This window comes from Tympanuchus pallidicinctus, unplaced genomic scaffold (assembly GCF_026119805.1).
Source record: "Tympanuchus pallidicinctus isolate F22 unplaced genomic scaffold, pur_lepc_1.0 scaffold22, whole genome shotgun sequence".
NCBI lineage: Eukaryota > Metazoa > Chordata > Aves > Galliformes > Phasianidae > Tympanuchus > Tympanuchus pallidicinctus.
Window position 1 is genome coordinate 20330653 of NW_026294739.1, and position 19936 is coordinate 20350588.

Consider the following 19936-nt stretch of genomic DNA (forward strand, 5'->3'; position numbering starts at 1 on the left):
CTTTAGGATTCTGCTCTGATTTAGGAGTTCTCTTGAGAGGAATAAAAGAGTATTCACCACAAGAGATACAATGACTTCTGCACCACCAGCTTTCTCTGAATTCATAGAAAAGATTCATGGAAGGCAAAGACAAATCTCATTGTGGAACTGAGGATGGAGGAAGAAATCCCATGTTTTCCTCTAGAGAAAGAAGCCACTTTCCTTTTTCTTCTCCCCCATCCTCAGTTGCTAATTTACAAACCAGAAGGTCCTCAGTAAGCATTTGAGATTCCAGGTGAAAATAATCTCAAATTTGTGCTCTATTTGACTCAATCAGAGGACTATCTAGCCAGGAAAGGCAACACAGCTGAGTAGGAAGTTTTAAAATCAATCCCTGACACGTCTCTCCTTTTAATTTCTTTTGAATACTGACTGAATTTTTCTTCTATTTGTCCCTAATTTTAAAATCCAGAGAGAAAATAAGTAAAAATTTTGCTTTGCAGTTGATGTGCCACAATGTATGAGTTTTCATCTAAAACTTCAAATATCTTCAGGTAGAGTAATCTCCAGACACTCGGAAGCAATTAACATTTTCTGTTTTATAAAATGTATTCTGCCCGTGCCTGTTTGTCATGTAACTATATAAATATTATTTTCAGAGTTTCTGCTAAAGCTGTGATTGCTCATCCCAGAGTCACTGGACTGATGAGGCAAGGTAAGCTTATAAAATGGGTTGGCGCTGCTCTTTGGGTCTAGGCCATTCTGCTAATGAACATCGCTGGGGTCTGCACTGGGTAAGTCTCTCTTGTGTGATCAAATGAGGAGAGGAGGGAGAAGTGTACTCTATCCCTGAAAGTCTGACACAGTTTTCTTCCCTTTCCTAGAAAAAATTACCCTCATCGAGGGGGTTTCATCAATAAAAGTCTTGAACTGTGCCAGCAGCCATTTTTTTTTTTTTCATTCCCTTATATTTAACCTATAAGTACATGCACAGGGTCAAACTCCACATTCAAAAGCCTCATGGAACTTTACTTAGAAACAAACAAAAAGCAATTAAATGCATTATCCATCATCATAAGTTTATCGATGGCCTTTTTTATTTTCCTTTTTGAACAGCAGTTTGCTAGTTGCTGTATGCCACTTGCAACAGAGAAGGAACTGATGCTGAAGAAGCACTTAGGTTGCGTGCTTAAATATTTATTAGTACAAGAAGCAGTGTACTGCAATGTTCTGGCTGTGTGTCACATTGGATTCACTTGTGTAGGTACAACCTGTAGGCAGCTGTTACACCTCAGAAACAAATCAGTCAAAGGACTGAGAGACATGAATGCCAACCAGACCTTGCCAATGATAGTCATAGCTTTCTAAAGAGGCTGGCACTGCTTTTCCTTTGTGCTCTGCATTTCTGCTAGATTTTGTAGCCTCAGTAGCTTTTAGTGCAGGAATTGAATTCCATGGTTCCATGTTGCTTTAGAAACTTGAGATATATCTGATTTGCCCCTATTTTTATGTATTATCAGCTTTCCCAAGGTACATGAACAGAATCTCTTTTGTTCTATTGATTACATTGCAGGAATTAGGCAATTATGGAAGTTAGTACTCTAAGGGATGGAGAATGAAATGTGGTATGATAGAGCAGTACAGAAGAACAGGGCTTCTAAATCTCCTCAGGTCTAGCTAACTTCCTAACCTTTTTAATGTTTTCATAATGCTTCCTGCAATGAAAGTAGCATCCACTGCCTCACAATAAAACACTCCAAAAATAAAATAGCAAAAAATAGGTACTTTAAATCTCTCTACCTCAGAATTGTCAGTCTGGGCCCATTTTCAGGATCACTGAAGGATCCCGAAATCAATGGAGTTGATTGAGGTGAGCCAGAGGCAACTTGGCCACCAGCTACTCCAGAGCTGAGCAAGGAGGGGAAATAGGTCAGCAGAAGGAAGGCAATGCTCCTTCATTAGCCCTGAACCTCTCTGAGCTCTGAAACAGCTGCACAGTGGTAATGAAGGTGGGAATCACTGCAGGCCACTCTTTGGTCTCATGCCCAGGTCCAGTCTCTAGACCATGCATCTCAGCCTCAGGGCTTGCAAGCACACGCTGAGGCCTTAAATCAGATGGTCCTACTGGCTGTCAAGCAGAGAAAGCATCCCCAGGAGATGACTGGCAGTTCAGTAGAGCAGATTAGACAGTACAAAAGCAAAAATGGAGACAAACACAACAGATGTGGGGGGAAGCATTTTTTACCTTGTGAAATTCCTATGCTCTAGTCCCAGTTAGCCAGGAGAACAGCAAGTCGTCATTTCCATTCAGACTCCCAGGTCTGGGAGGAGAATTGTGCAAAAGATTAAGGAAGGTGTTAGAGAGGATGTGAAAAAAGAAAAATAGCATCTTTACGGGTTCAGAGGTGTCAAAACCCCAGCTCCAAGCACCCAGAAATGCCTAAAGCCATCCTTAATGACTCATCTCTAAATTGCAAGTTTAGTTTACAAACAACGCCGTTCTTGGGTAAGGTTTGGATGCACGTAACCAACCAAGCAGTGCTGTCAGGGTGCCTATTTACTAATCCTTCATGTCTCAGTCTGATATAATCCAATCCAATGGCTTCTTTTCTGGACACAGAGAGCCTTCTTATCTGTAGTTAGCTCCATATTACCAGATAATACCAGCAGAGCATCTCTGTCTTCTGAGGCTTGAGTTCCTGTCCAAGATTTGTCACTAAATGTAGGGGTTTTGATTCCAACCTGTGATTGCCAGTCTGCCTTTGTGCCCTGCCTGGGACAGCTTCCAAGCTGCAGCAGTTCTAGGATTTACCATGTGTGTGATGGCAGCACAAATCAGCATGCAGAAGCCCTGTGCTTCCAGGAGCTCTCCACAGCAACCATTACAAATGGCTTGGCCTCCCATATTCCTTTCAGTGTGACACCAGAAGAAACAGCAATCACAGCACATCCTCTCGAAACAATTCCCTTCTGAATTGCCAGCAGGCAATGCTGCAGTGCGTGCTGAGATTTGTGCATGCAGCTTATGAGCTCATCGTGGTAAATGCAACGAAAGCAAAGCGCAAAAGGTCTTGGCCAGCATCAGAACCCAACGGATGAAGTGAGGATTTCTCCAGTGTCCCTTGTGCTCTGTCACACAGAAGGGATCCTGATCAGGCTACTCAGACACACGCTTGGAGCTTAGGAGTACCAAGGGTAAGGCTGAGTGGGTTCAACATGCTGCTCAAGAGATTTGGCCAAATCCTCCAATTTTCTTAAGGTTTTGCATTTTTATACTGAGTTTTGCAACAGTGATTTCCTACAGCTGTGTACTTTTAGCTGGGCCTTCTTGTGTTTCAGTTTAGCTAGGAAATGTTCTCTGTTAATTGGTTTATTTGAGAGCCTGCTATCAAAACCAATTCTTTAAAAGAAAGGATTCCTTTGTATATTTGAACCTCTTCACCAGGAACATGTTTAGGCCAAGTTGGATGGGGCTCTGGGCAGCCTGATCTAGTATTAAATATGGAGGTTGGTGATCCTTGAGGTCCATCCCTTCCAACCCAAGCCATTCTATGATTCCATGAATGGAAAAGAATATGAGCTCAGAGTTGTTCTGGTCACAATTTCCCCAAGAAAATCAGGATATAAGCAACAGAAATCACTATAGCAGAGCCTGTGAAAAAAATGTTTTAATTCAGAAGCACTGAATATTTTTAGTATCACATACATATGTTTTTATCATTTTAAAACCTGTGATTTTATATTAGATTGAAAGTGCCACTTTAAATGAATTGTCTGTATCTTTGTATACTTTTAGAGAATTGCTAAAGCAGTTTACAGATTATTTTAAAATAAAAGACCTATGCTGTGTGAGTTCAGATGTTCATCATCTCCATACATTCAATTACAGTGCCCTCTGTTACTTCTTTATAATTCAGCTAATACATCAGAATTATTTGATTTTCCCCAGCTTTCGGTAGTCATTTTGAAGCAATGCTTGAGCACTATTGCAAAAATCAGTGCACCTGAAACCCATTGTGTATGTAGTGGATTTTAACCCCTATGAAGATTTTAACCCCATGTAGAAATCCTTCATTTATCCTTCAGTGCTGAATGCTTTTAAATTTAGAGTTTGATAAAAATAATGGTGTCATTGAAGGCTCAGTGTAAATATTTGGTGAACGAAGCATCTTTGCATGTGTTTTTTACAGCAAGAAAAGAAAAATTGATATTTTTTCCCCCTACTTTCTGATTATTGGGGTTTGAGGGGAGAATCGTGGCTACAATTTATTAGGTGTCATAACCTGGAGATCAGCTTTTGGATGATGAGGCACACAGAATACAAGACAGGTTTTTAAGGGGAATAACAGCTCTTGGAAATGCGTTGTGGCAGTTAGGTAGAAACCTTGCTTTCCTCTGTTGCTGAACAGCCTTTGTTTTTGACCAAAATAAGAAATTACTTGTCCTAAGAATATTTCATAATAGCTGATAGGACAAAAATGCGTAGGAGAATGGGCTGATTAGGGAATGAGGGATATGAAATTAGCAAAAAAACATTGTGCTGTGGCAAATCTAGGTACCTCACCTTCAAGTCTTATCGAATTCTATCTTTACATATCAAAAGCTGTCATTTTCCTTGCAAATGAAAAGAAAGGGCTCTCTACCTGAGCCCGCCTGATTTTCATTTTCTGTAGTAAGATTCTTCAGCTGTTGGCATTTTGTAGAAACTCTGTCTCCTCTTTAGTGCATTTTCTTTCCCTCTCTTTCTCCACCTCAGCCTTACAGCTTCAGCTGCTTGCTATCTTATTCTTGCTTTGTTGCACGAGAAGCATTCAGTAAGCTTTTCTGTGCATGTTCAGTAGTGAGTGACTATATTCAGTGGCACTTTTACTCATTTTAGAGTAAGAATTCCAACGGCAGAGGTTTTCTGAAGGGAAAGGCTCTGATTATGTTGGGTTTTAGTTAGGACGTCCGTAAAACAGCCCTTATTTCTTTATGTCCATCCCCTTTTAGAAAGGAGAACACATGAGTATCTTGAATCTTTGTGGTGAGGACTAACTGCGTAGTCCAAGCCCAGATAAATACTACCTGAGAGGGAGCAATGTGGCCACCAAACAGTGAAACTTGTTCTGATGAATAGGCAGGTGTGACTGAATGATACAAGACTTTCACTGCCACCAGCACAGAAGCAGTATGTGCAGACGAGGGAAGCCTGGGATATTTGAACACCTTGAAGCAGTAGCTCTTATTATTCGGTTGCAACGGATTTTAAGGGAGAGAAGAAATGCAGAGTTATTTTCCTTGACTTCACTGTCTTGCTGTGCAGAAAAGCAGAAGATGGCACACCATTTTAAAAAATGATAATTACATCCAAATTCCATTTGTTTGAGCCTATGAGTATGATTTTGTGGCAAACTGTCTTTCTACCTCTGTGAGATTAATCTCTCTAGAAAGCAGAGAATGAAGCCATACAGCTCTTCAGATGCTGATGATCTATTTATTTATTTATCACCTTGATGAAACAATTAGGAGACTAGAGCCTCATAAATTACTTGTTCATGTTATGATGCTTAAACATTTTTTTCAGCAGCTGTACACGTGCTGTGCATCTTTCCTTGGCTGGTCTTATGAGGTTATTAAAGGATATTTCAAGAGACTGCCACAATCTTCCCTATTGACTTGTTCATACATATTGATAAGCCAAGTAGCTAATCCTCCCCTTTGTCCATCAGGCTGAAAGTGAGGTGTGGGGAGAATAGGAGGATCATCAGTAACCTGAAATGAGGAAGGAAATAAGAGCACTAATAGAGCATCATTCATGACAGCATGGCTGCCCATGAGTTTTCCCACACCGAACTGCACTGGGAATGTTTCTTTACTCTGGTCTATGTAGGATCATGAATTACTTACTGAGCACTGGGAGGACTCAGTCTCCTGATTACATACTTCGGGAGATCTATGCATGTGCACCAGTGTTAGTAGGCTTAATCTTATAGAGCACACTAATTAGATATCTCTTTTCCTGTTGGGTTTGGCAAATAAATTGCTATCATCATTACCACAGATCATGGCGAAAGCCCTGCAAGTAGAACATCTGCTTTTAATTAAATACATGCAGAGATATATTTCAACATGTACCCATTAATCAAACTTTAACTTTGCTTTTAACCTCTTTTACTTAGTCAAACAGTTGTTACAAAAACATGTACTCATTCTTCCATGCAACAGTGGTTACAATTTTCTCTATATGCGCATATATTTAAAAAAAAAAAAAAAAAAAAGAAAATAAAAAAAAAGAAAAAAAAAAGAAAAAAAAGGCTCTTATCCTGGAAAGATTACATTGTTTTGTTTTGTTTTGTTTTTTCCTATAGATTCCCTCAATTGTACTATTCATTTTGATCTAATTTTCAAAATGGGTGATCAGGTGCTTGAGATAAGACAGCTAGCTCTGAATTCTTCTAAAACTTCTGGAGGTCCATCACTGCCAGCATCTGTAAGCTCATTGCTGAGGAAGAAATTATGTGCTGCTGGCAGAGGGAAAGGTAAAGCTGATTTAGGAACCTTGGAATGAGGGAATGCTTGATAAAACATTTTCTGTCTCCAACTGTTCTGAGTTTTCTCACAGTCAAGAGTCAAGAGTCAAAACTGATAGTACTTTAAACAAGAAAGCTGTAGAACATCTTGAACTTTAGGGTCAGAGTGTGCTAATTGGGTAACAATTAATTTTGAGTGACCTCTAGTGGTGCTTTCCCACAATTTCCCTTCAATTAGATAAGTGGGATCCCTATTAGTAACGGAATATCAGGATCGGTATTTAATGGCCCTTTCTCAGCAGCAGGGTAAATAGTCCAAAGCTAGATGGGGAGGCCACATCATGGGTTTGCTTTTCTGAACAAAGCATCTGATAACTTGACGGAGCACATAGTGGATTTTCTTCATGCATCCTTTTTTGCCCACTGATCATTCCACAGCCCTGTGTTGCAATGCAGCACACAACCCAGGACTTCATTGGACGAATACGTCCAACTGTGCCTCTGCAGCAAAATGAAGATACGACTTCACCAGAGGTAGGCACACTGTTATTAGCTTTAACCAAGCCTGTATGGGCAATTACAGCTGTGATTACTGTTATATTAATCTCCCATGGTATTCCTACTTGATGCAGCTACAGCGGTGGGATGGCAGAAGCAGCTGTGGGTCATTGCCTATGGACTCACACAGGAGGGAGACCTGCAGGCCACAGTTTGAAGATTGGAAGAACAGAACTGTGACAGCAGCAGGAGGGGGATTTGCCATCTTCAAATTATGCTTTACAGACACAACGGCCAAGGTGAAACCTTGTTTTATGACCCTGATTTTTGAGAGTGCAGTGTCCATCAGTGGCTTAGCTGTGCTTGTTGGCTCAACCAACTCTGCAGTGACTCCATTTACGCTCTAATAGGAAGGCAAAGTAGTGATTAGCTAATTGGCCATCCTGTGCACAGAGGCCTGTATAGATGTCAGTGGCACTGCATGTTTTATCAGCTCTCCCCCATAATTCCTTTCTCATGTGTGCCTTCCAGATCTCACCCCAACAACACCACTGGTGCCCAGAGTGGTGCTCGATTGTCACCAGTAGATGATATCCTCTGATGAGATGCAAGGCCTGGGCCTAATTAGCTACAATCCCCTGAGATGGTTTATAAATTGGGCAGAATGAGCCCAAGGGTCTAAAGGATCAAGGCTCACTCTTCAAGTGAGATGTGCATAAACATATTAATAGCTATACATTTTAAAGTGCCTAGTTGCATGAGGTGGGGCTTTATTCTAGGTAATTGCCAGTTTCAGTTTAATTAGGCACATCTTGTCTTTTCAAATGCCCCATCCCACCAGCCAGCAATAAATGGATCTCCTCCCTTTCTGCTAAGCTTCTGTCTAGGGGAGGATTCTGAAGCATGGCCAAGCAGAAATGCTTAGTGTTTATTCTGAAAGCATATCTCTTTGAAGCACGGAGGACTTCAAAGTCAACAACCAAGAAGTCATGGACTGTAAAGATTTACTGTGCTCACAATTACAAACCTGCAACCCCCTGAAAAGTTGCACTAAAAATGCATGAGTTAGTTCTGATGTAGAGATTTGAAGAATTTTAATTTGCATAGGTATTCATGCTGGCTTTAATAAACATAAATTAGTATTCAAATATTTTCCTCAAAATGCACCAGACTTGTAGGACAAAATGTGACCTGTCATTTTGATCTTATTTTTTTTTTCAATGACCTTGAATAAATGCAAGGGAGAGAAAAGTCACTTGCAATTTTCTTTCCAAACATGGGGTGGTTTCTGACAAAGAATCTCAATCAAATTTTAGGTGATTGACAGTTCCCTTTACCAAAAAGATTTAAGTCCAAAGATACTGTTAGAATATATGACATAATTATTTTGCCTAATGGAAATGCATTCATTTTGCTAGCAGTCTTGAATTGCTGCTGCCTTAAAGGTAAATGCTTTAGTATATTAAGGATTTGAAACTTGGCTGATTAGTGCTATAAATCTTGAGCAGGAAGGGTAGGGAAATCTTGTATTTGGACTTTTGTTTAATTCATCATTGAACAACTTGAAAATATTTAATCCTCTCTTTATTTATTATTTTATTCCACACATACACGTCTTGCTTGTCTTATGGGCTGAATTTACTTGTTCCTTCCTTAGTAAAAACCTTTTAACACTTTTATTTAATGAGTAACAGAGACATGGCTCTTTATGGGCAATGCAGTGGGTCTTACTACCAGAAAAATGATATTTTTAATCTTCTTAAGTTGAAAGTATTCCAGTAATTAAATCTGGATCTGTAAGGTGAAAGGTCATAGTTATTTTAAAAATACATTTGTTAATTGCTAGTTATTTCTTAATAATTCCCACGTTTGGTTTTAATACCAATGGTAAATCATTGTAATTAACCGACCTGGCCCCAAGACAAAACTGTGATCCTTTCAAATCTCATAAGAGGAAAAAAAAGTCTCTATCTTTTTAGCAATCCAAAAGTCACTGGAGCCTCTCCCTCTAAAAGATCATCACTCTCCAGAGACTGTAAAGCCATTTTACTTATAGTTGATGGTTAAATTTGGTGTGACACATGAGTTGGGTAATCATGGTTAAGTACAGGAGATGGTAGAAACTCTTCCCATGCCATCTCAGTTTTCAGAGCAAGGCAAGGTAGCTCAGAGAGTCAGATTTGTCCATCAGTTGAGAGTAAGATGTGCTCCAGTGCTGCTGACGACAGGCAGAAATCTGTCCTCAGGGTATAAAGCAAATGAAGAGCTGTTATGGTTTTGTGTGGACGACTAAACTTTCTGCATCCCTTGAGATTAGTCTTCCTCATCAGCCTTAATCAGAAGTGATTAGGTACAGCAGTAAGTGGATGTGATATTAGGGCACAAGAAAAACATAGGAATTTTTGTGATTCTGCCCTGATCTGCCATGTAGGTAATGTAGCAGTGAAGAGGGAAATCTGGGGAGACGCTGAGTGAGAAAAACTGTTCTCTCTCATAGGTGTGTTTATTTACTGCTATGAGCTTGAACACTTCTCTGGAAGTACACAATCTGAATCTCTCTTTTCACTTCAGCTGTGATTTAAGCTTGCTGCAATACAGTGGGCTCAGCTGAACCTCTGGGCTTTATTAGGATCCGGAATGATAGTTTTCTAGTAAATAAAGGAGACTTCAAAGATACTTCTTCACAAAGATCGCTACTGTCTTCTGTGTCTGTTTTCAGGGGACTATATTCATTAAAAAAAAAAAAAAAAAATAGCAATAATCAAAGAGAGATATAATAAAAAATACAAATATTCTTAGATGAAATCCCAGGAGGTGTTCAAGGCTGGGTTGGACGGGGCTCTCGGCAGCCTGGTTGAGTATTAAATGCAGAGGTTGGCAGCCCTGCCTGTGGCAGGGGGTTGGAGCTTGATGATCCTTGGGGTCCCTTCCAACCCAAGATATTCTATGATTCTCTGAAATAACTCTATGTCACAGATCTTCCAGTTAAATGAAAACAGAGAAATATTTTGAAACCTTGTTATTCTGGAATAGTATTTATGTAAATGCAGCAGAATATATTCACCAATAAACCTGTAGATTAAAGACCTACATTGCAGATGCAATGCCTAAAGTCTGCAAGATTTCTGCAAATATACCTTTATTAAAGATATAAAAAGATATAATTGTACTGAAAACATGCAAAGTTAACATGGCTAAATAACAGCAGGAGTTGAAAATGTGGATATCATTTAACATACAGAAGTTCTGTATTCATTGTGACTATTAAAAGCCCCAAGCCATGGGGTTCACCTACAAAACTGGGAGAGGGAATAGATTTTTTCAGGCTTCGCTTGTCCAGAGCACGGCAGCAACATTTAAAATAAAATTTAAGGAAAGGAAAGGGAAAAGGAAGGGGGAAAAAAAAAAAGGGGGGGGATGGTAAAATGGAAAGGGAAAGGAAAAGGGGAGAAGGAAAGGAGAGAAGAAGAAAAAATACTAATTCTGACTAAATTAACACATACTTACGTGCCAACTGAAGTATGAGAGATTACCCTAGGGGGCAGCTGGTTACCTGCAGGATTTCTAGGAAGAATGGATTGAATCCTGTGGAGAATAAGTAGTACTTTCTGGTTTTTGGATGACATGCTAACACCTTGAAAGAATTCAGAAGAATATTTACAAAATCTTGAGGAAATTCCAACAGGTTACCAAGCCATGTTTTAAAAATAAGTTTGTAGGTCAGGAGATATTTTTCACTCCTCTCAAAACTCAGATTCCCTACTTTTGCTTCAGGATAAAAATATCTTTAAAAGATAGAAACTAGGGAGTATGCATACATGCTTTGACGTTGTACAGTTTATGTTGTATTTATCCATGTTAAATCACTGTTATGGTAGCTCTAAACTATCACTGCTAGCTACTTAATGTCTTACCTGACATGTGAAAAATGAAATAGATTGGAATGAAAGAGTAAGAGGAGCTTTTTGGATGAAACCATACAAGCCAGCAGATCTTAATGCTTTAATTTCATGGAATCATAGAATAGTTTGTGTTGGAAGGGACCTTGAAGATCATCCTGTTCCAACCCCCCTGCTATAGGCAGCAACACCTTCCTCTACACCAGGTTTCTCAAAGTTCCATCCAGCCTGCCTTGAATGCTTCCAGGGAGGGGGCACTCAGAGCCTCACTGGGCAAAGATTGTCCATTCGGATTTGGAATGTAATTTTCTGCTAGAATAAGGGCTGTTGTTCCAGAAGATCCTAAGAGCAAAATGTTCCTCACTACTTGTTTTTTAAATAATTATCAAAATGTGAAATAACATTTCTGTATCTGTTTTCTGGGGACTATATTCATTAAAAAAAAAAAAAAAAAAAAAAAAAAAGAAACATTTAAATATTGTAATGGACTTGCAGTCTCACTCAGGATTTAATAAATTAGTGGAGATGAAAAAGCAGAATAAAAAGATTTTCATGATGTCAAAATAAGACCAAGGCTTGAGTACCCTGCAGCCTGTGTGAGCAAGGAGAGGAGGAGAAATGCTAGTACCACCGTGAATATCCTGCATTATTGCCTGGACTTGCAACCAATTCCTCTGGTAGCCATATTTGTTATAATGAATTCCTGGAAATATTTGTGAGATTCTCCAGGGGGCTGCAGTGGCCCTGGGGACACTTGTGAGCACTTCTGCCTTGGTCCCATCCAAAACCCTCTGCAGATATCCACTTGGGAGCCAGCAAGAGCCTTTGGCCTCATCCACTCACTCCCCAGACCCATCAGAAACAAGTTCTGGTATTTGAGTACAATCCTGGGGCCCATGAGTTCAGCTTAGTGACTGGGAGGAAAAGAAAACATTATTGTCCTCAGTTAATTGCTTCTTTGTGACAGAACACACTTCAAAGACGCTTTAGTCTCCAGTGCATCTTAGCTGAGAAAAGCCCATATTAGTGATTTTAAAACCCCCCCGTTTCCAACAACTGAGATGAGTGAATATCGTGCTACAGAATATTCACCACCAAGCATCTCCATCAGCAAAAGTGGAACTCGAAATTAGTTTGGGGCTTGGGTGGTATTTTTTTTTGTTTTGTTTTGTTTTTTAAAGTGCTGTTTTAATGAGGTGTTTAGTTTAGCACATTTGGCTCCTCCAAATTACCTCAAGGGGATTCATATGCTAACGAACTACACAGCTGTTGTTTGTGAAACCAGCCTAGCACAAGCAGAGCGTGTAGTGCAAAGATTTAAATGCTCTGTTGGAGAGGTCACTGCACTCCTTCCTCTGCTATCAGTTATTAATAATGAGTCTACTACTTAATTGTAAACAATAGATTGGTTGGGTTTGGGTTCAAGTGCTTGGGGGGGGTGATAAGAAGGATAAAATCATGGAATGACCTGATTTTATGCAACTGGTGAAGCATTTTGGGGTGGGGAAGGTTGGCAGAGAAGTTAAAGGCACTGGTCATGGCCTGACGAGGCTGCAATGAGCAGGACTGATGTTTGCAATAATTGTTGTTGTATAAACACTCCCTGATATGCTTCAAAAGCTTTAAATCTGAATTTCTTAAATTAAGCAGGCTTTGCTCCTGGCAAGAAATAAGCCATTTTCATTTTAAAGATGTCACTTTATATTTAAGGAAATTAATAGCTGGGAAAGTAAAGGAAAAAAAAAAAAAAAAGAAAAAGAAAAAAAGAAAGAAAAAATAAAAGCAAGCAATCTGATTTTTAAAGGCCAGTGTGACACAATTTATGTACTCAAGGAGGAATCCCAGTTTCCACCACCTCCTGAGAAGTAAATAGTGGCCAAGAGAGATGCTGGCATCGCTCAGCAGGCAGCATGTTGTCCATGAGCTGGGAACTGCTGCTTTGCAGGCTGCTCACATGTAACACATTCCTCATAATGCTGGCTCGTAGGTCATTTAATCATTTAAATATTTGTGCTTTATTACTGAAAATAAGTTCCGTGATTAATCATTAACATCAGAGCAACCTCTGCCGGCTACTGGGGACAGAGCTCTCAGCAGCATAACGCGTTCAAAGATTTGAATTCGATATGCCTGCTGTATGATTCACACTTTTATTGTCTCTCAAACCCATTAGTATTTAAGTACAAGTAATGGTATTTTGCCTAGAATTTAGGCAGAATATAAAATAAATGTACAGTGGGAGCTTTGCCAAGTTTGAAGAACTCCTCATTGGCGCTGTAGTCCCGAGAGCAGCAGCTTCTGGCAAAGTGAACGCAAACACAGAGACTTCCCTGAGTACAAAGCAAGGATCCTCATTGAGGCCCCCATGCCACAGCTCAGATGGCATAATTAAGTTCAAACCAAGGAAGAAAGTCCTTGCCTGGATAAAGACAGAAACCATCGGTTCTTGTTTTCTTTGGAAAGTAACTATCAGAAAGACCTGATATTCCTCCAAGTGCCTTTCTAGAAATACAAAAAAAAATCCATATTAGGGAAAAAAAAAAAAATAATTCTAAATGTCCTTCTATTGCTGTTTTACAGATGAGAAACTGAGATGCAGACTGATCCCAACTCCCAGCTTTCTCAGATTATTTGGCTTGGAAATAACATTGAGGATCAATGGAAGATCACATCCATTTGGAGGTACAGTCCATTTGTAAGATTTTGGGACATTCTGTATCCTCGCCCAGTGCCACTGCTTGAGGGTGATAGCAGAGATGAGTTAATGTCACCTCCAGTATCCGCGTACCTAATGGTCAACTGTCCTCAAGGAAGGGGGCTAAAATCAGCAGCTCATTTAACTCAACAGACTGTTGAGAACTCTCCATGCATAAGTTTTTACTGACGTGCATAAGCTGGATGCAAACTGGTTGACTAAATTGCAAAAATCAAATTCATCTTTTCCAGTTTGCAAGCTCTTCTTCTGAGCGCCCATTCAGTATGGAGATACCGACAGTGTTGGGGGATTTTATTTCATTTTTTGTTGCTAGTTCTATATAATGGAAGTATATCAAGTGCTGTGCATAAGATGTTATTAGGACATTAGGATTACTCATTGCAAAGACACGTGTAATATAGAGTGGCTGTTTCCTTGCACAGCGTGGAACCAGAATGCCTGCCAATTGGAAATGAAATCACCTTCCATTTCAGGCTGATTTATCTACAAAATATGAGTTTTCCTGTGGATCTGGAATTGCCAGGCATGTTGGATAGGAAGTAGTTGTGAAACCCAACCTTTCTGGAAGGTGGGGAGCTTGGAAATACACTGACACCCTTCTCCAATTTCTTGGCTCAGCCGCTTGTATTCAGCCGATATGAAATCCTCTCTTTCAAGAGGGCACCTTTTCTGCCTACTGTGGTTTTGCAGCTCTGGTAGCATTAATGCCATCTCCTAGAGCACAGCAGGCTTTTCCATTAGGATCTAGGAAGAGCCAGGTTTGGTTACAGGCTAGCAGAACCCACTGAAGATTTCAGGAGTTCCAAATACTTTGTCTTGTACATTTAAGGATTCCACAAAATACATGTAAGCAGAGATTAAACGTTCACAGGAGAGCACAGATGGTTGAGTAGCACTCATTTTGATCACCAACATTCCTAAAAGTTCTAGCCAAAAGGAAAGGATTTTTCCTTTATGTGAGACAAGATTGACTTCTGAGACCCTTATATTTAAATACCAGTAGCTGGTGCGTCACCACTGATGTAGGTTGTCGTTTCTGATTAAAAAACAAAACAAAACAAAACAACTCTGTATCAACATAAAATTATTGTGCAGCAATTTAATGGCACAGCTCTTCTCTATGAGCTCAGAAAACATCCCATTAAGTCTTTCACGAATTGCCACAATAACTTCTGCTGACATGCTCATTTGTTCTCATCTCCGAATAAATCTGCTTGATGACTTCCACAGGACAAAGCAGGGATTTCCCAGGCCGTGATTCAGCACAGCTTCATTCCAGCACCTCCGTATTCTCTCCATCTCAGCTCTGGGTGAGGCTGAGGTTGGAGATGCCACTTCACACCAGCTCAGATGGGGGCTGTGTGTACTGCACGGCGCTGGTGTGAGACAGCTGATGAAATGTTTTTTGCTTCTCTCTCGGATCTATTTCAGTGCTCTTCACCATCTGGTGAAACACTTCAAGGAAGAAAACAGCCTTGCAATGTCTCATTTTGCCGTGGTTTTTGAGCATTATTTTAATGATCTTTGTGTCATTTAAGTATGATTACTTGTCCTCTAAGGCTTTTCCTGTTTATACTTAAATAGTGTTGGAGTGTAGCCAGACACACTTTAAACAAAATGATAGAAAATAGCTTTTTTTTTTTTTTTTTTTTTTGTCATAAAAGCTTAAAAGAATCATTTACAATTTGAGAACATAGTGGCACTTTGCATTCTGGTAGGGTTTTGTCTTTTTTTTTTAATCTCCTTGTAGTAGTAGAAAAATAAATGAATTAAACAAGCATAATTACCAGTCAAATTTTACAAAATACCAAAGAAATGGAAGGCTTAATTCAAAAGGGTGGTAATGGTATAAATAATTAAGTCAAATTGTTTTCATTTTCATGCCGCATATTGTTTCCTTCAGACTGTAATGGTACAAGGCAAAGTATGCGCCGTGCTAGAACAAGACAAATAACAGATAAATTTATTCATAAACACTTTGTGGATTTGTAATTAGAAGTTCACTGCGGCGGTTTTCACTGGTCTTTATTTTTTTCCCCAATTTCTGTAAATATTTGCATGATTAAATTTTTGCTTTGAGAATGCAGACAGATGCAGAATGCACTGCGGAAGTGCTGTGAAACTTTCCTCATTTCTTGGCTGAAGTGGCAACCAGATCCCTAGCATCCTCAACACAGCATGGCCATCTGCCAGCTGGGTTAGCCAGCACCACGCCTATGGAGGTTGGGAGCTGTTGGGATGGGTTTGTGTGTGGCAGTTTTCCCTCTTTTAATTAATTAATACCCAAAAAAGGAGTTTTTCTGCCCCACGGATGATAATGACCTGGTAGATATCAAATTCACTGGACTTCAGGGACCAGCAGTGACTTCTGCCAGAAAAGGGGGGCTGATGAATGAAATGATTGTGTAAGATGAATGCAGCACCATATGCATGAAACACTACGATCATTGCCTACGTTTTGTGGGTCTGGCATGCAGAATGCCTTCAGTGCTGTATCTTCAATGAACCCATTTAGGTGTGAAGTTGTGACAACTTGCGGAGAACAGAAGATCTCCTGAGGGTCAATACGCACCATTACAAGACTTCAAATGCCAGGTGATGATACTGAAAGGGACATCCAGAGCTCCACAGGTTCTGAACCTGTTTGTGGAACTACCTCTTGGTTTATTTTGAGCGTGCTACAAATTCACTAAAATTAAACTTTTGAAAATATGCAGACACAGAAGCAAGTTAAACCTCCTGAGTAAATTTGCCATTCAGCACGCTCTAGATGTATTCGCTTTTTATGAAAGTAAGACTATGCTAGGATTACCTGTATTTCCTCAGGGTAGGGGTCCTTATTCTGCCCCTGTTGCACTCACACAGATCCTACTGGTACCATAATGTGAGCAGCAGAGGTTGCAGCACTGCTCACAGCTCTTGCCTGCAGGTATCCCATGAACATCAATATCTTCCATCATTGCATCAGTGCAGCGTGAAGTACCAGGTGAGCTTGTGTCTGTGCCCAGCCCCAGGGAAGGATTTGCCATACACTAATGTGCTAAAATGAGCTGGGCTGGGGTCAAAACAGCAAGGTCCTCAGCTCTGCTGATTCACTGCTTACCCTTCCAGCAGCCCGAGGGAGCTGCAACATGTGTGGTGCTTCCCTTCCCCTCTCGCTGCAGTGGAGCACGGCTTCTGCATAGCACTACTGGCCTCTGCTGCCAGCACGGGAGAGGAGGAGAGAAGAGAAATTGAAGGGGACTTTCCACCTCCCTGCTTTTCTGGAGGGCCTCCTGATCCCTGCCTATGAGCCAGAGGAAAAGCAATCTTTCATCCTTACCTTATTTCCATGCTTACAAATAAAGGTCAAGGCTCCTCTGCTGTATTCAATGCTGTACCAGCTTTAAACAACCACCCTGAAATGTAATTGTAATTAGTTTCCTTTCAATCTTGATGTGAAGAGTGATCTTAAAATGCCAGGGCTGTAGCAGCGCATGTGATTAACAAGCACAGAGAAAGGCAATGTGTGGAAAAATATGGATAGAAATGAACAAAATGCAAATGTTGCACTGCTCTAAATTTTATTATCCTCTCAGCTCTTCATAAAATACTGTAGACATCATTTGATTATATTTTTAGTCTAGGGAATTAATTTTTAACTAGGGAACTCATTTCTGCCTTATGATTACTCTTCTCTGCAGTGGCCTGTAGGTCTGAACTAAAAAATCACAGTTTTAATTGAGCTAATGATGCCCAGAACTCACATTAATCTCACTTATGTGTGTGTCATGCCATGCAGTGTGTGCTATAGCTGCCAGTAACGTGTGCATCATTTCATACCAATGATTCCTCCAGGGGACCAAGTAAATCCTGGCTGGCTTGGGTCTGCATCCCACTATTGTCACTGCCCAGAAGACTCCTTGGAAATGCTGATGACTGGGCAGCCAGCAGAGGGAAAATAAAATAGCAAAAACAGCATTCATGATCAGCCTCCATGTCCACCCCAGCTCTTTCAAGAGCTTTTAACACCTGCACATTTTGGCTTGTGACATCCAGACTCACAGTAGGGATCAACAAACATTTGGGAATCTATAGCTCTGTATGTTCACCTCATCCGACAGCCACCATCCCACAGCCTCGGTTTTCAACTCTCTGTGCTGGAATCTACATTAAACAGAGCAGTGAAGTTCCAATTGTTTGTTGTCAAAGAGTTTCAGTTTTGTGATGAAAGATGTGACCTTTCTTTGCGGCAAGAGTCCTTTCTGATTGATTAGTAAACATGAGGTAAAATGCAGGAGCACGCCAGCGTTAACTTGGTACTGCCACTGGCTCTGTGCATCAAATATTTTTGCTTTATTTTGAACATCCTGTTAATGAGAAAAACATTCTAATCAAAGAAACGTGTTTCCTTCAATTCTCTGCACAGTGTTATTTGCTGCTTCAGAATGACATGCTCAATTATATCTGTTTTATTCCCAAATTAGAAAAAAAGAAAAAAAAAGCTTCAGAAAATTATTAACTAAGACTCTTAACAAGTGTTAAGCAACATCCAGTATTAATTATTTAATCATTTTTTTAATTCTTTCTCATCAGGTAAGAAGAGAATAGCATGCTTGCTCAGAGGATGGTTTTTCGCTTAGCACCGTTGTGCTCAGGACTGGACTCCAAAAGCAAGCTCAAGGTAAGAGGCCTCTGCAGACATTGATGGGCAGAAACCTTTTAATTAAAGCCACCAAAGAGGCAGTGTGATCGAGTTCAAGGAACAGCATTTCTATGTGCATTATGGCACATGAGAAATGGGCTGGTGAAGGACCCAACAGAGGCTGAGTACAAGAGAGAGGTGCGCACGCCGCAGAGCAAGCTAACTGGGCAAAGGTTGTGTTCTGGATGAGGACACCAAGGTTCACGTACTCGTGGCCTCATATGAGCACCCCAGCCACTTCCAGCCTCCCCCAGTATTGCCCTCTCTGTCCTCCCACCACCCATTGCCCTTTCCCATTTTCCCAGATCTCACCGCACTCCAGGACCACACCAAAGGAGTTACCTCAGGACGTGGCAGCCTCCTCAATGCTGAGCAGCTTCTCAGAGAGTGTGTGGGCTTTGAGAAGAAGGAGGTCTTTTACTTGTGTTCTGTTCCCTAACATTTGGATAAAGCCTCGTTCATCTCAGCCACCCTCTGCTGCTAGGAGAAACCCCCTGTTTGTGGCGTTGTGGAGAGCCCATTTTGGGCTGCTGTGGTCCTCTACTGCTTCCCTTTAGGACTCTGATGATACCTGTGTGAACAAGCAGAAGAGTGCCATGCCAAGAAATGGGCACATGGATTGCTTGGGTGCATCATTTAATCAATTCCCTCTGTGTTATAATTTCCTCTGCTACTCAAAGGACCATGGACCTTGCACACTGCTGCCATGATAAAAACTTAAGTTTTGGCATACATCGCTTTCTTTTCATGATCCTTCACATCACTGGTATCTCCTTCTTCCTTTCCTTCAAGTTGCAGCCAAGCTCTTGACTGGATTGGGTCCCTATTGGTGAGGTACAGAAAAAACATGGCAGCTTGGCCCATCTCTTTGGCTCCACCTCTAGAAAGAGGGAAGTCTCCATGTCCACGTGCAAATTTCCTCACACTTCAGCAGCCTGGCCTTAGGCCATCGAGCCACCTTCGCTGGCACTGCTGATACTTGGCATGAAGTTCTCCCATCCTAATTCCTGCTAGAACAGATTGTACAGAACACATCATGGTTTGAAGGCTGTCCAAGAGGTGCTCTGTGGGTTGGAAGTCCTCATCTAGGTCAGGATCAATACTTAATTAAAACCCTTGTGAAGCAAGGCCTGATACTCAGCTCCTCTGTTATGGAGGATTATTTGATTCACTTACAGGAGCATGCAGTACTTTGCTAAATCTTTTCCAGAAGTGTTGCCATGAAATATTTCCTCCAAGAGCAATAAAGGACCCTCTATATTTTTAAGTTTGTCTGAAAGACTTTGCCACAGTATAAAATATAGGTGCCTTCAAGAATAAGCTTCTTGTTAACTGGAATAGTCCCTCTGTATACATAAATGCACAGTGCCATGCACTTTTTTTTTTGTGTGTGTGTGTATCACAATTTCATTCATATAAAAACGATTTATGGCAATTCCATCAACTGCCATTTAAGGGGGCTCTTTAAGTACAGCAGGATGTGATTAGTCCCACATGGGGAGCTTGTGTTTTATCAAAAGAAAACAACAATCAGCTGGTAGAGCTACTTACAGCAGGGAAAGGAATGGTGAGAAGGAGAGCTGAAGGGAGCAGTGACCACCAGGAGAGTGAGTACTGGGTATGAGACAAGAAGCTTTTGAATCTACAT

General features: G+C 40.6%; 1 long non-coding RNA gene across 1 annotated transcript; it reads left to right on the plus strand.

Annotated features, from left to right (window-relative positions):
• The first annotated feature begins 353 nt into the window (after window positions 1–353).
• LOC128082288 (uncharacterized) lies at window positions 354–18261 on the plus strand. The gene is made up of 5 exons (XR_008207606.1): window positions 354–533; window positions 639–694; window positions 7124–7288; window positions 13469–13570; window positions 18180–18261. It is a non-coding gene; the product is annotated as an uncharacterized LOC128082288 (long non-coding RNA).
• The last annotated feature ends 1675 nt before the right edge of the window (window positions 18262–19936 follow it).